Source organism: Oncorhynchus mykiss, chromosome 20, assembly GCF_013265735.2.
Source record: "Oncorhynchus mykiss isolate Arlee chromosome 20, USDA_OmykA_1.1, whole genome shotgun sequence".
Classification (NCBI taxonomy): domain Eukaryota; kingdom Metazoa; phylum Chordata; class Actinopteri; order Salmoniformes; family Salmonidae; genus Oncorhynchus; species Oncorhynchus mykiss.
The window spans coordinates 3,479,898-3,495,531 of NC_048584.1; the positions used below are offsets into that span (position 1 = coordinate 3,479,898).

At 45.3% G+C, this 15,634-nt stretch overlaps 3 non-coding genes across 3 annotated transcripts; 1 reads left to right on the plus strand and 2 right to left on the minus strand.

Moving 5' to 3' along the window:
* The first annotated feature begins 11,786 nt into the window (after positions 1 to 11,786).
* Positions 11,787 to 11,880, plus strand: trnai-uau. The gene is made up of 2 exons: positions 11,787 to 11,824; positions 11,845 to 11,880. It is a non-coding gene; the product is annotated as a tRNA-Ile (tRNA).
* Positions 11,881 to 12,598: 718 nt separating this feature from the next.
* On the minus strand, positions 12,599 to 12,671 carry trnak-cuu. Its single transcript has one exon. It is a non-coding gene; the product is annotated as a tRNA-Lys (tRNA).
* Positions 12,672 to 14,012: 1,341 nt separating this feature from the next.
* On the minus strand, positions 14,013 to 14,085 carry trnak-cuu. Its single transcript has one exon. It is a non-coding gene; the product is annotated as a tRNA-Lys (tRNA).
* Positions 14,086 to 15,634: the final 1,549 nt, after the last annotated feature.

Consider the following 15,634-nt stretch of genomic DNA (forward strand, 5'->3'; position numbering starts at 1 on the left):
CAGGATCGATTTACACCACTGGTCCCTGACAAGCAGGCAGACGCCCCCGCCGTGAAGTTTCCCTGTGATGGTCAGATCACGGTCCGCTCTGACCAGAGTGAAGCCGGCCGGCTCCAATTCTCTGTCCGGGACTCTGTCATCCAGCCAAGTCTCAGTAAATGCCAGCAAACAGGCCTCCCGTTATTCGTGTAGGAAGCGCAGATTCGCTGACAGCTCATCCACTTTTCCCCTCAGTGACTGGGCGTTTTTCAGCAAGGTGGTGAGTAAGGGAAGTTTGTTCTTTAATTTTTAAAGTCTTTGTCTGATTCCCCTGCGTTTTACACGTTTGCATTTTGGTTTGTAATCAGACAATCGGAGATGGGCCATTGGGATATCCATCGCGTTCGTGTTTGAGTTGCATTGTAGTAGGAGCTCTGCTGTATTGAATTCCGCTGCCAGCAGCGTTCTCATAATTTAGTCAGTTTGTAGCGGGTATGTACACGATCAACAAGATCAGTCCAACACCACACCACTGTAAATCCATCGTTGACAGATGGCAGATTGTTTGTAAGCTAAGTGTACAAATTAAAACATAAAAGAATGCCACACCAAACGTCACACACACTGCGGGATGCAACAGAGCCGCCCCCCTTTCCTACCGCCCACCAGGAGCCCTTGGAGAGTTCCTAAAGGAGCTTGACACCTTGATAAACTAATTTCTTGACGATTGCTCATCGCTCTCTTGGTGACTTCAAACTCCCGATGTCTGCCTTAGATTAATTTCTTTCCAACTGTCTCTTTCCCCTCTGTGGCTCTTTTGATCTCAACCTTTCTCAATCCCCTCCAACTCACAAGGCAGGCAATATGCTTGACCTCATCTTTACTAGAGGCTGTTCACCTACGAATCTCACTGCTACCCCCCCTCCCCCCCAGGTCTCTGATCACTACCTGGTTCCTTTTCTGTCTCCCTTTCCTCCAAGCTTACCCAGATGGCCATGCTCCGTCGCAATCTTCGCTCTCTCTCTCTCCCACAACTTTCTCCTTTTCTATGCTATCATCTCTCCCTTCTAAATCCTTCTCCCTCCTGTCTCCTGATTCTGCCTCTTTCGACCCTACTCTCCTCCCTTTTCATGTCCTACAGTATGACTCGCGCTGTCCCCTTAACTCCCTTGCTTCTCTGTGGCTGAGTGACTCATTGTGATGTTACAGGACAGGGCTGAGAGAAAATAGAGAGAAACTAAACTTCCGGAGGACCTATCATCCTTTCACTCTGTCCTTTATATCCTCTCTTCCTCTGTATCCCCTTCTAAATCTGTGTTCTACCACTATAAATTCCAAGCTTTTGCCTCTAACCCTCCGAAAGTTTTTTCCTCCCTCCTCCTTTCCTCCTCCCTCTCTGCGGACAATTTTGTCAACCACTTTGAAAAGAAGGTTGACGACATCCACTAGTCATTCACTCAGCCTATTGAGTCCACTGGTCTCACACACACAGAACTACCCTATGCCTTGACCTCTTTCTCCCCTCTTTCTCCAGATGACATCTTGCGACTAGTGAGGTCTGGCCGCGCGACAACATGCCCGCTACACCCCACCCCTCCTTACTTCTCCAGACCATCTCTGGAGACCTTCTCCTATTCCGCAATTCCCTCATCAACTCATCCCTGACCACTGGCTGTGTTCCCTCTTACTTCAAAATGGCCCGAGTTGCTCCCCTCCTCAAGAAACCAACCCTTGACTCATCTGACGTCAAAAACTATAGACCTGTGTCCCTTCTTTCTTTTCTTTCCAAAATACCTGAGTGTGCTGTCGCTGATTATCTCTCGTTATCTCTCTCACAACGATCTTCTTGACCCTAACCAATCAGGCTTCAAGACGGGTCACTCAACTGAGACTGCTTTTCTCTGTGTCACGGAGGATCTTCTGGACCCCTAACCAGTCAGTCTTCAAGACGGGTCACTCAACCCAGACTGCTCAACTCTTCGTCAAGGAGGATCTTCTGGACCCCTAACCAGTCAGGCTTCAAGACGGGTCACTCAACCCAGACTGCTCTTCTCTTTGTCACGGAGGATCTTCTGGACCCCTAACCAGTCAGTTTTCAAGACGGGTCTCTCAACCCAGACTGCTCTTCTCAATGGCACTTTGTGAGCTAGTTTGCTCTGTTCTGTGAAGGGAGTAGTACACAGCGTTGTACGAGATCTTCAATTTCTTGGCAATTTCTCACATGGAATAGCCTTCATTTCTCAGAACAAGAATAGGCTGAAGAGGTTCAGCAGAAAGTTATTTATTTCTGGCCATTTTGAGCCTGTAATCGAACCCACAAATGCTGATGCTCCAGATACTCAACTAGTCTAAAGAAGGCCAGTTTTATTGCTTCTTTAATCAAGACAAGTTTTCAGCTGTGCTAACAAAATTGCAAAATGGTTTTCTAATGATCAATTAGCCTTTTAAATTATAAACTTGGATTAGGTAACACAACATGCCATTGGAACACAGTAGTGATGGTTGCTAATAATGGGCCTCAGTACGCCTATGTAGATATTCCATTAAAAATCAGCCGTTTCCAGCTACAATAGTCATTTACAACATTAACAATGTCTACACTGTATTTATGATCAATTTGATGTTATTTTAATGGACAAAAATTTGCTTTTCTTTAAAAAACAAGGACATTTCTAAGTGACCCCAAACTTTTTAAATGTAGTGTAGATTGCTGAACGGGTGCACCAATAGACTCTTAAGGATTTAATAGGCCACATTTAGTTATTGTGATATCTGTTAAAATGCTGGGTAATAATTTAACAATGTAATTGCATTCATTTTTGTTTCTAAAGTATGTCATTTTGAGAAGATTTATTTTACATCTCAAAATAGGACGCTGTGTCACTCCCTGACCTTAGAGATCCTTTTTATGTCTCTACTTTGGTTTGGTCAGGGCGTGAGTTGGGGTCGGCATTCTATGTTTTTGTGTTCTGTTTTCTAGTTCTGTGTGTTTGGCGGGGTGTGGTTCTCAATGAGAGGCAGCTCTCTATCATTGTCTCTGATTGAGAACCATACTTAGGTAGCCTTTTCCCACCTGTGTCTGTGGGTAGTTATTTTCTGTTTAATGTTTTCTGCGCCTTACAGGACTGTTTCGGTTTAGTTTATTCACGTTTTGTGTTTTAGTGTTCAGTCAAATAAAAATCATGAACATGTACCACGCTGCACTTTGGTCCACACCTTCTTCATACGACGACCGCTACACGCTGTTGTCGATGGCTCGCTCACTCTGGGCAGAAATTGAACCAAACTGATCTCGGAAATCTCAGACCTAGGATAAGAGCACTAGGTTTGTGTATTTTTTTGGCCACTTCGAAAGGGAAGGACATGTTATGGGGGGATAGTGCTCATCAGATGGGGGGATAGTGCTCTTCAGAAAGACAACTCTCCCAACAAATTACGAACTTGGGTAGGCGGGGCCCAAAAATGATCCCCTCGGAAACATGACAGAGGTGGACACAATGCAGACACAGAAAGCTAGGCTAGGCTTTTACAGCTAGGCCACAGCTGGTTGAAAGCTTGTAACACTAACGTCATTGAGCATGCAAACTACTCACTTGCAAAATACTGATTGACTCTCAAAATCAATGAGGGTGTCTCAGGGGGAGTTGGGATATGCAAAAAACAAATGTCCAATTTACACTTGTATAAAATACACTTGTACATGTGTGAAATAAGACAAATACAAGCACCCACCAAATTATTATTATCAGGGGGAGTTCATTATTAGGAGGCCAAGACACGACGCTGGAATAATTGCTGGGATTATTATTAAGGGTTTAATTCCTCGAAAGTGCTGGAACCCTATTGTTATTGTAGGGATTATTATTTATTTTTTTCCAATCTTTGGAAGGTTTAGCTCTTAAATGGTAAGACGTACAGAGACCACACTTGGTGTGATGGTGTAAGTTGGTGGGCTAATACATCTGATAATACATGGTGCAACTTGGCCGAATGGTGGCCCTATAAACAGCATTTGACTTCAAAAGGTCAGCCCCGCCTCCTCATTTGACTGAGTAGGAATTTGGAATGCAGGTTCCTCTCTAGCCAAGGAACAAATGTACCTCTAGGACTGATGATGTCACCATGATGGATCAACTGCCATTTTGAAAATGGTGTACATTTGTGTACAGCATCTATAGACCAAGATCATTACATGTATTGAAGTTGATATCTTAAATGACGTGACTGCTGTACGCTTATGAAGTTGAGTGAGTTCGGACATGACAATTCGTCGTTCTTGGAGGGAATGGAGACCCCTGCTGGCCATGAATCTCAATACTATTCTTATTGGCAGACTCAATAGCCTTGGTTTCTCAAATGACTGCCTTGCCTGGTTCACCAACTACTTCTCAGATAGAGTTCAGTGTGTCAAATCGGAGGGCCTGTTGTCCGGACCTCTGGCAGTCTCTATGGGGGTGCCACAGGGTTCAATTCTTGGGCCGACTCTTTTCTCTGTATATATCAATGATGTCGCTCTTGCTGCGGGCGGTTTTCTGATCCACCTGTACGCAGACGACGCCTTTCTGCATACATCTGGCCCTTCTTTGGACACTGAGTTAACTAACCTCCAGACGAGCTTCAATGCCATACAACTCTCCTTCCGTGGCTTCCAACTGTTCTTAAATACAAGTAAAACTAAATGCATGCTCTTCAACCGATCACTGCCCACACCTGCCTGCCCTTCTAGCATCACTACTCTGGACAGTTCTGATATGTGGACAACTACAAATACCTAGGTGTCTGGTTAGACTGACATTAAGCATCTCCAATCCAAAATTACATCTAGAATCGGCTTCCTATTTCGCAACAAAGCATCCTTCACTCATGCTGCCAAACGTACCCTCATAAAACTGACTATCCTACCGATCCTCGACTTCGGCGATGTCATTTACAAAATAGCCTCCAACACTCTACTCAGCAAATTGGATGCAGTCTATCACAGTGACATCCGTTTTGTCAACAAATCCCCATATACTAACCACCACTCTCGTTGGCTGGCCCTCTCTTCATATTCGTTGCCAAACCCACTGTCTCCAGGTCATCTATAAGTCCTTGCTAGGTAAAGCCCCGCCTTATCTCAGCTCACTGGTCACCATAGCAGCACCCACCTGTAGCACGCGCTCCAGCAGGTATATTTCACTGGTCATCCCCAAAGCCAATTCCTACTTTGGCCGCCTTTCCTTCCAGTTCTCTGCTGCCAATGACTGGAACGAACTGCAAAAATCACTGAAGCTGGAGACAAATATCTCCCTCACTAACTTTAAGCACCAGCTGTCAGAGTAGCTCACAGATCACTGCACCTGTGCATAGCCCATCTGTAAATAGCCCATCCAACTACCTCATCCCCATACTGTTATTTATTTTATATATTTTGCTCCTTTGCACCCCAGTATCTCTACTTGCACACTCATCTTCTGCACATCTATCACTCCTGTGTTTAATTGCTATATTGTAAGTATCTTGCCACTATGAGCTATTTATTGCCTTACCTCCCTCATCCTACCTCATTTGCACACACTGTATATAGACTTTTTCTATTTTATTATTGACTGTATGTTTTGTTTATTATTATTTTGATGTCTTTACTATTATTCTACAATGTAGAAAATAGTACAAATAAATAAAAACCCTGGAGTGAGTAGGTGTGTCCAAACTCTTGACTGGTACTGTATGTTTGGAATATTTATTTGTTGCTGTCACGTTCTGACCATAGTTCTTTTGTGTTTTCTTTGTTTTAGTGTTGGTCAGGACGTGAGCTGAGTGGGCATTCTATGTTGTGTGTCTAGTTTTCCCGTTTCTATGTTTGGCCTGATATGGTTCTCAATCAGAGGCAGGTGTTAGTCATTGTCTCTGATTGGGAACCATATTTAGGTAGCCTGTTTTTTTGTTAGATTTTGTGGGTGGTTGTCTTCTGTCTTCGTGTGTCTGCACCAGACAGAACTGTTTAGTTTTTTCACATTTGTTGTTTTGTATTTTGTAGTGTTCACGTTTATCGTCTTTATTAAACATGATGAACACTAACCATGCTGCGTTTTGGTCCTCTCCTTCATCCACAGAAGAAAGCCGTTACAGAACCACCCACCAACCAAGGACCAACCAAGGACCAGGACTAGCGAGGGCCAGTGTGATAACAGGCAGCAGGAGAGGCAGCAATATTTAGAGAAATTGACTTGGGAGGCGATTCTGGACGGCAAAGGACCCTGGACTCAGCGAGGCAGCGAAAGCAGAGAGGCGGCATTATGAGGAGCTAGAGCGGCTGGAAGCACGAGAGGCAGCCCCAAAAATGTATTGGGGGAGGCACACAAGTAATTGGTCAAATCAAATCAAATTTTATTTGTCACATATACATGGTTAGCAGATGTTAATGCGAGTGTAGCGAAATGCTTGTGCTTCTAGTTCCGACAATGCAGTAATAACCAACGAGTAATCTAACTAACAATTCCAAAACTACTACCTTATACACAAGTGTAAAGTGATAAAGAATATGTACATAAAGATATATGAATGAGTGATGGTACAGAACGGCATAGGCAAGATGCAGTAGATGGTATAGAGTACAGTATATACATATGAGATGAGTAATGTAGGGTATGTAAACATTATATTATATATAAACATAAAGTGGCATAGTTTAAAGTGGCGAGTTATACATGTATTACATAAAGATGTAGTAGATGATATAGAGTACAGTATATACGTAGACATACAGTGCCTTGCGAAAGTATTCGGCCCCCTTGAACTTTGCGACCTTTTGCCACATTTCAGGCTTCAAACATAAAGATATAAAACTGTATTTTTTTGTGAAGAATCAACAACAAGTGGGACACAATCATGAAGTGGAACGACATTTATTGGATATTTCACACTTTTTAACAAATCAAAAACTGAAAAGTTGGGCGTGCAAAATTATTCTGCCACCTTAAGTTAATACTTTGTAGCGCCACCTTTTGCTGCGATTACAGCTGTAAGTCGCTTGGGGTATGTCTCTATCAGTTTTGCACATCGAGAGACTGAATTTTTTTCCCATTCCTCCTTGCAAAACAGCTCGAGCTCAGTGAGGTTGGATGGAGAGCATTTGTGAACAGCAGTTTTCAGTTCTTTCCACAGATTCTCGATTGGATTCAGGTCTGGACTTTGACTTGGCCATTCTAACACCTGGACATGTTTATTTTTGAACCATTCTATTGTAGATTTTGCTTTATGTTTTGGATCATTGTCTTGTTGGAAGACAAATCTCCGTCCCAGTCTCAGGTCTTTTGCAGACTCCATCAGGTTTTCTTCCAGAATGGTCCTGTATTTGGCTCCCTCCATCTTCCCATCAATTTTAACAATCTTCCCTGTCCCTGCTAAAGAAAAGCAGGCCCAAACCATGATGCTGCCACCACCATGTTTGACAGTGGGGATGGTGTGTTCAGCTGTGTTGCTTTTACGCCAAACATTACGTTTTGCATTGTTGCCAAAAAGTTCAATTTTGGTTTCATCTGACCAGAGCACCTTCTTGGCATCCCAGGTGGCATGTGGCAAACTTTAAACAACACTTTTTATGGATATCTTTAAGAAATGTCTTTCTTCTTGCCACTCTTCCATAAAGGCCAGATTTGTGCAATATACAACTGATTGTTGTCCTATGGACAGAGTCCCCCACCTCAGCTGTAGATCTCTGCAGTTCATCCAGAGTGATCATGGGCCTCTTGGCTGCATCTCTGATCAGTCTTCTCCTTGTATGAGCTGAAAGTTTAGAGGGACGGCCAGGTCTTGGTAGATTTGCAGTGGTCTGATACTCCTTCCATTTCAATATTATCGCTTGCACAGTGCTCCTTGGGATGTTTAAAGCTTGGGAAATCTTTTTGTATCCAAATCCGGCTTTAAACGTCTACACAACAGTATCTCGGACCTGCCTGGTGTGTTCCTTGTTCTTCATGATGCTCTCTGCGCTTTTAACGGACCTCTGAGACTATCACAGTGCAGGTGCATTTATACGGAGACTTGATTACACACAGGTGGATTGTATTTATCATCATTAGTCATTTAGGTCAACATTGGATCATTCAGAGATCCTCACTGAACTTCTGGAGAGAGTTTGCTGCACTGAAAGTAAAGGGGCTGAATAATTCTGCACGCCCAATTTTTCAGTTTTTGATATGTTAAACATTTTTGAAATATCCAATAAATGTCGTTCCACTTCATGATTGTGTCCCACTTGTTGTTGATTCTTCACAAAAAAATACAGTTTTATATCTTTATGTTTGAAGCCTGAAATGTGGCAAAAGCTCGCAAAGTTCAAGGGGGCCGAATACTTTCGCAAGGCACTGTATGAGATGAATAATGTAGGGTATGTAAACATTATATTAAGTAGCATTGTTTAAAGTGGCTAGTGATGTATTTTACATCAATTCCCATCATTAAAGTGGCTGGAGTTGAGTCAGTGTGTTGGCAGCAGCCACTCAATGTTAGTGGTGGCTGTTTAACAGATGGCCTTGAGATAGAAGCTGTTTTTCAGTCTCTCGGTCCCAGCTTTGATGCACCTGTACTGACCTCGCCTTCTGGATGATAGCGGGGTGAACAGGCAGTGGCTCGGGTGGTTGTTGTCCTTGATGATCTTTATGGTCTTCCTATGACATCGGGTGGTGTAGGTGTCCTGGAGGGCAGGTAGTTTGCCCCCGGTGATGCGTTGTGCGGACCTCACTACCCTCTGGAGAGCCTTACGGTTGTGGGCGGAGCAGTTGCCGTACCAGGCGGTGATACAGCCCGTCAGGATGCTCTCGATTGTGCATCTGAAGAAGTTTGTGAGTGAGTTTGGTGACAAGCCAAATTTCTTCAGCCTCCTGAGGTTGAAGAGGCGCTGCTGCGCCTTCTTCACGATGCTGTCTGTGTGGGTGGACCAATTCAGTTTGTCTGTGATGTGTACGCCGAGGAACTTAAAACTTACTACCCTCTCCACTGCTGTTCCATCGATGTGGATAGGGGGGTGTTCCCTCTGCTGTTTCCTGAAGTCCACAATCATCTCCTTAGTTTTGTTGACGTTGAGTGTGAGGTTATTTTCCTGACACCACACTCCGAGGGCCCTCACCTCCTCCCTGTAGGCCGTCTCGTCGTTGTTGGTAATCAAGCCTACCACTGTTGTGTCGTCCGCAAACTTGATGATTGAGTGAGTTGGAGGCGTGCGTGGCCACGCAGTCGTGGGTGAACAGGGAGTACAGGAGAGGGCTCAGAACGCACCGTTGTGGGGCCCGAGTGTTGAGAATCAGCGGGGTGGAGATGTTGATGCCTACCCTCACCACCTGGGGGTGGCCCGTCAGGAAGTCCAGTACCCAGTTACACAGGGCGGGGTCGAGACCCAGGGTCTTGAGCTTGATGACGAGTTAGGAGGGCACTATGGTGTTAAATGCTGAGCTGTAGTCGATGAACAGCATTCTCACATAGGTATTCCTCTTGTCCAGATGGGTTAGGGCAGTGTGGTTGAGATTGCATCGTCTGTGGACCTATTTGGGCGGTAAGCAAATTGGAGTGGGTCTAGGGTGTCAGGTAGGGTGGAGGTGATATGGTCCTTGACTAGTCTCTCAAAGCACTTCATGATGACGGAAGTGAGTGCTACGGGGCGGTAGTCGTTTAGCTCAGTTACCTTAGCTTTCTTGGGAACCGGAACAATGGTGGCCCTCTTGAAGCATGTGGGAACAGCAGACTGGTATAGGGATTGATTGAATATGTCCGTAAACACACCAGCCAGCTGGTCTGCGCATGCTCTGAGGGCGCGGCTGGGGATGCCGTCTGGGCCTGCAGCCTTGCGAGGGTTAACACGTTTAAATGTTTTACTCACCTCGGCTGCAGTGAAGGAGAGTTTTGGTTGCGGGCCGTGTCAGTGGCACTGTATTGTCCTCAAAGCGGGCAAAAAAGTTACTTAGTCTGCCTGGGAGCAAGGCATCCTGGTCCGTGACTGGGCTGGTTTTCTTTTTGTAATCTGTGATTGACTGTAGACCCTGCCACATACTTCTTGTGTCTGAGCCGTTGAATTGCGATTCTACTTTGTCTCTATATTGACACTTAGCTTGTTTGATTGCCTTGCGGAGGGAATAGCTACACTGTTTGTATTCATTCATGTTTCCGGTCACCTTGCCCTGATTAAAAGCAGTGGTTCGCGCTTTCAGTTTCACGCGAATGCTGCCATCAATCCACGGTTTCTGGTTTGGGAATGTTTTAATCGTTGCTATGGGAACGACATCTTCAACGCACGTTCTAATGAACTCGCTCACCGAATCAGCGTATTCGTCAATGTTGTTGTCTGACGCAATACGAAATATATCCCAGTCCACGTGATGGAAGCAGTCTTGGAGTGTGGAATCAGATTGGTCGGACCAGCGTTGAACAGACCTCAGCGCGGGAGCTTCTTGTTTTAGTTTCTGTTTGTAGGCAGGGAGCAACAAAATGGAGTCGTGGTCAGCTTTTACGAAAGGAGAGCGGGTGAGGTTCTTATATGCGTCGCAGAAGTTAGAATAGCAATGATCCAAGGTTTTGCCAGCCCTGGTTGCGCAATCGGTATGCTGATACAATTTAGGGAGTCTTGTTTTCAGATAATTCTTGTTAAAATCCCCAGCTAGATTGAATGCTGCCTCAGGATATGTGGATTCCAGTTTGCAAAGAGTCAAATAAAGTTTGTTCAGAGCCATCGATGTGTCTGCTTGGGGAGGAATATATACGGCTGTGATTATAATAGAAGAGAATTCCCTTGGTAGATAATACGGTCGACATTTGATTGTGAGGAATTCTAAATCAGGTGAACAGAAGGACTTGAGTTCCTGTATGTTGTTGTGACCACACCACGTCTCGTTAACCATAAAGCATACGCCGACGCCCCTCTTCTTACCAGAAATATGTTTGTTTCTGTCGGCGCGATGCGTGGAGAAACCAGCTGGCTGCACCGACTCCGATAGCATCTCTCCGGTGAGCCATGTTTCCGAGTGCAGGCACAGCTAGGATTCAAATCCATGGTCTTCTGAATCACCAGCTATGCCTGACACGTCAGCAATGCAGGGGACAAGCCTGCTCGAAAGTCCAAGCGGAGGGCTGTTTGCGAAGTGAGTTGGTGCTTCGGCAGAGAAAAGAATCGAACAACGTGGGGCTCAACCCACGGCCCTGAGATTAAGAGTCTCATTCTCCAACGAATCAGCCACTCAGGAACCTCAACGGTAATATTGACTTGGTCAGAATATCGTACAGCTCCGTTTGTGGAAAATGTGGTCATCAGTGAGAGTGTTGTTAGTGGATCCTGTGGTGCAATCGGTTAGCGTATTGTGTTTATACAGTAATATATAGCAAATTGATGACAAGGTTGTGAGTTCAAGCCCGACCAGGAGCAAGTATTCTTCTTGAACCCTGTCTATTTCTTGTCCAGAAAAGGAGCATTTATTCAATACACTTAGGAGGACGTTTCAAAATGAATTGGTATGTCATTGAGATAACAGGTCAGAGTGCAGGCACAGCTAGGATTCAAATCCATAGTCTTCTGAATCACCAGCTATGCCTGACATGTCAGCAATGCAGGGTGGCAAGCCTGCTCGGAAATCCAAGCGGTTGGCTGTTTGCGTAGTGAGTTGGTACTTCGGCAGAGAAAATAATCGACCTACGCGGGGCTCAACCCACGTCCCTGAGATTAAGTCTCATGCTCTACCGACTGAGCTAGCCAGGTACATCAATTGTAGTACTGACTTGGACCGAATACCGTACAGCTCCGTTTGTGCAAAGTATGGTGATCAGTAAGCATGCTTTGCATAGCTCCTGTGGCGCAGTCGGTTAGCGCGTGGTACTTATACAGCAGTATGCAACGAAGCAATGCCGAGGTTGTGAGTTCGAGCCTCACCAGGAGCAAGTGCTTTTCTTGAACCCTCTACCTGTCTATTTCTTGTCTAGAAAAATAGGATTTATTCAATCTATTTCATAAGGAACTGGTATGTCATTGAGATTAAGAGTCTCATGCTCTACCGACTGAGCTAGCCAGGTACCTCAATGACAATATTGTATTGGTCCGAATATCATACAGCTCCGTTTGTGCAAAATATGGTGATCAGTGAGAGTGTTGTTAATGGATACTGTGGTGTAATCTGTGAGCGTGTTGTACTTATACAGCAGTATACAGCAATTAGATGACAGGCAGGTCAATTGTAGTACTGACTTGGACTGAATATCGTACAGATCTGTTGGTGCAAAATATGGTGATCAGTAAGCATGCTTTGCATAGCTCCTGTGGTTCAGTCGGTTTGCGCCTGGTACTTATACAGCAGTATGCAGCGCAGCAAATGCCGAGGTTGTGGGTTTGAGCCTCCCCAGGAGCAACTTCTTTTCTTGAACCCTCTGCCTGTCTATTTCTTGTCCAGAAAAAGAGGATTTATTCAATCTATTTCATAAGTAATTGGTAAGTCATTGCGATAACAGGTCAGAGTGCAGGGACAGCTACTATTCAAAAGTATAGTCTTCTGCATTACCAGCAATGCCTGACACATCAGCAATGCAGGATGGCAAGCCTGCTCGAAAATCCAAGCGGTTGGCTGTTCGCGAAGTGAGTTGGTACTTTGGCAGAGAAAATAATCACCCAACGTGGGGCTCGAACCCACGACCCTGAGATTAAGAGTCTCATGCTCTACCGACTGAGCTAGCCAGGTACCTCAGTGGTAATCTTGTATTGGTCCGAATATCGTACAGCTCCGTTTGTGGAAAATGTGGTCATCAGTGAGAGTGTTGTTAATGGATACTGTGGTGTAATCTGTGAGCGTGTTGTACTTATACAGCAGTATACAGCAATTAGATGACAAGGTTGTGCGTTCAAGTTCCACCAGGAGCAAGTATTCTTCTTGAACCCTCTCCCTGTCTATTTCTTGTCCAGAAAAAGACCATTTATTCAATCTATTTCATAAGTAATTGGTATTTCATTGAGATAACAGATCAGACTACAGGCACAGCTACGATTCAAGTCCATAGTCTTCTGTATCACCAGCTATGCCTGACACGTCAGCAATGCAAGGTGGCAAGCCTGCTAGAAAGTCCAGGTGAATGGCTGTTTGCAAAGTGAGTTGGTGCTTCGGCTCACACAAGAATCACCCCATTTGTGGTATCGACCCTACGATTCTGAGGTTAAGAGGCTCATGCTCAAATGTCTGAGCTTGCCAGGCAGGTCAATTGTAGTACTGACTTGGACCGAATATCGTACAGATATGTTGGTGCAAAATATGGTGATCAGTAAGCATGGTTTGCATAGCTCCTGTGGTTCAGTCGGTTGGCGTGTGGTACTTATACAGCAGTATGCAGCGCAGCAAATGCCGAGGTTGTGGGTTTGAGCCTCACAAGGAGCAACTTATTTTCTTGAACCCTCTGCCTGTCTATTTCTTGTCCAGAAAAAGAGGATTTATTCAATCTATTTCATAAGTAATTGGTAAGTCATTGCAATAACAGGTCAGAGTAGAGGGACAGCTACTATTCAAATGTATAGTCTTATGCATTACCAGCAATGCCTGACAGATCAGCAATGCAGGATGGCAAGCCTGCTCGAAAATCCAAGCGGTTGGCTGTTCGCGAAGTGAGTTGGTACTTCGGCAGAGAAAAATATCGTACAGCTCCGTTTGTGCAAAACATGGTGATCAGTGAGAGTGTTGTTAATGGATTCTGTGGTGTAATCTGTGAGCGTGTTGTACTTATACAGCAGTATACAGCAATTAGATGACAAGGTTGTGCGTTCAAGCTCCACCAGGAGCAAGTATTCTTCTTGAACCCTCTCCCTGTCTATTTCTTGTCCAGAAAAGGAGCATTTATTCAATCTATTTCATAAGTAATTGGTATGTCATTGAGATAACAGGTCAGACTACAGGTACAGCTACGATTCAAGTCCATAGTCTTCTGCATTACCAGCAATGCCTGACACATCAGCAATGCAGGATGGCAAGCCTGCTCGAAAATCCAAGCGGTTGGCTTTTCGCGAAGTGAGTTGGTACATCGGCTGAGAAAATAATCAACCAACGTGGGACTCGAACCCACGACCCTGAGATTAAGAGTCTCATGCTCTACCGACTGAGCTAGCCAGGTACCTCAATGGCAATATTGTATTGGTCCGAATATCGTACAGCTCCGTTTGTGCAAAATATGGTGATCAGTGAGAGTGTTGTTAATGGATACTGTGGTGTAATCTGTGAGCGTGTTGTACTTATACAGCAGTATGCAGCAATTAGATGACAGGCAGGTCAATTGTAGTACTGACTTGGACTGAATATCGTACAGATCTGTTGGTGCAAAATATGGTGATCAGTAAGCATGCTTTGCATAGCTCCTGTGGTTCAGTCGGTTTGCGCCTGGTACTTATACAGCAGTATGCAGCGCAGCAAATGCTGAGGTTGTGGGTTTGAGCCTCCCCAGGAGCAACTTATTTTCTTGAACCCTCTGCCTGTCTATTTCTTGTCCAGAAAAAGAGGATTTATTCAATCTATTTCATAAGTAATTGGTAAGTCATTGCGATAACAGGTCAGAGTGCAGGGACAGCTACTATTCAAAAGTATAGTCTTCTGCATTACCAGCAATGCCTGACACATCAGCAATGCAGGATGGCAAGCCTGCTCGAAAATCCAAGCGGTTGGCTGTTCGCGAAGTGAGTTGGTACTTTGGCAGAGAAAATAATCACCCAACGTTGAGTGTGAGGTTATTTTCCTGACACCACACTCCGAGGGCCCTCACCTCCTCCCTGTAGGCCGTCTCGTCGTTGTTGGTAATCAAGCCTACCACTCTTGTGTCGTCCGCAAACTTGATGATTGAGTGAGTTGGAGGCGTGCGTGGCCACGCAGTCGTGGGTGAACAGGGAGTACAGGAGAGGGCTCAGAACGCACCGTTGTGGGGCCCGAGTGTTGAGAATCAGCGGGGTGGAGATGTTGATGCCTACCCTCACCACCTGGGGGTGGCCCGTCAGGAAGTCCAGTACCCAGTTACACAGGGCGGGGTCGAGACCCAGGGTCTTGAGCTTGATGACGAGTTAGGAGGGCACTATGGTGTTAAATGCTGAGCTGTAGTCGATGAACAGCATTCTCACATAGGTATTCCTCTTGTCCAGATGGGTTAGGGCAGTGTGGTTGAGATTGCATCGTCTGTGGACCTATTTGGGCGGTAAGCAAATTGGAGTGGGTCTAGGGTGTCAGGTAGGGTGGAGGTGATATGGTCCTTGACTAGTCTCTCAAAGCACTTCATGATGACGGAAGTGAGTGCTACGGGGCGGTAGTCGTTTAGCTCAGTTACCTTAGCTTTCTTGGGAACCGGAACAATGGTGGCCCTCTTGAAGCATGTGGGAACAGCAGACTGGTATAGGGATTGATTGAATATGTCCGTAAACACACCAGCCAGCTGGTCTGCGCATGCTCTGAGGGCGCGGCTGGGGATGCCGTCTGGGCCTGCAGCCTTGCGAGGGTTAACACGTTTAAATGTTTTACTCACCTCGGCTGCAGTGAAGGAGAGTTTTGGTTGCGGGCCGTGTCAGTGGCAATGTATTGTCCTCAAAGCGGGCAAAAAAGTTACTTAGTCTGCCTGGGAGCAAGGCATCCTGGTCCGTGACTGGGCTGGTTTTCTTTTTGTAATCTGTGATTGACTGTAGACC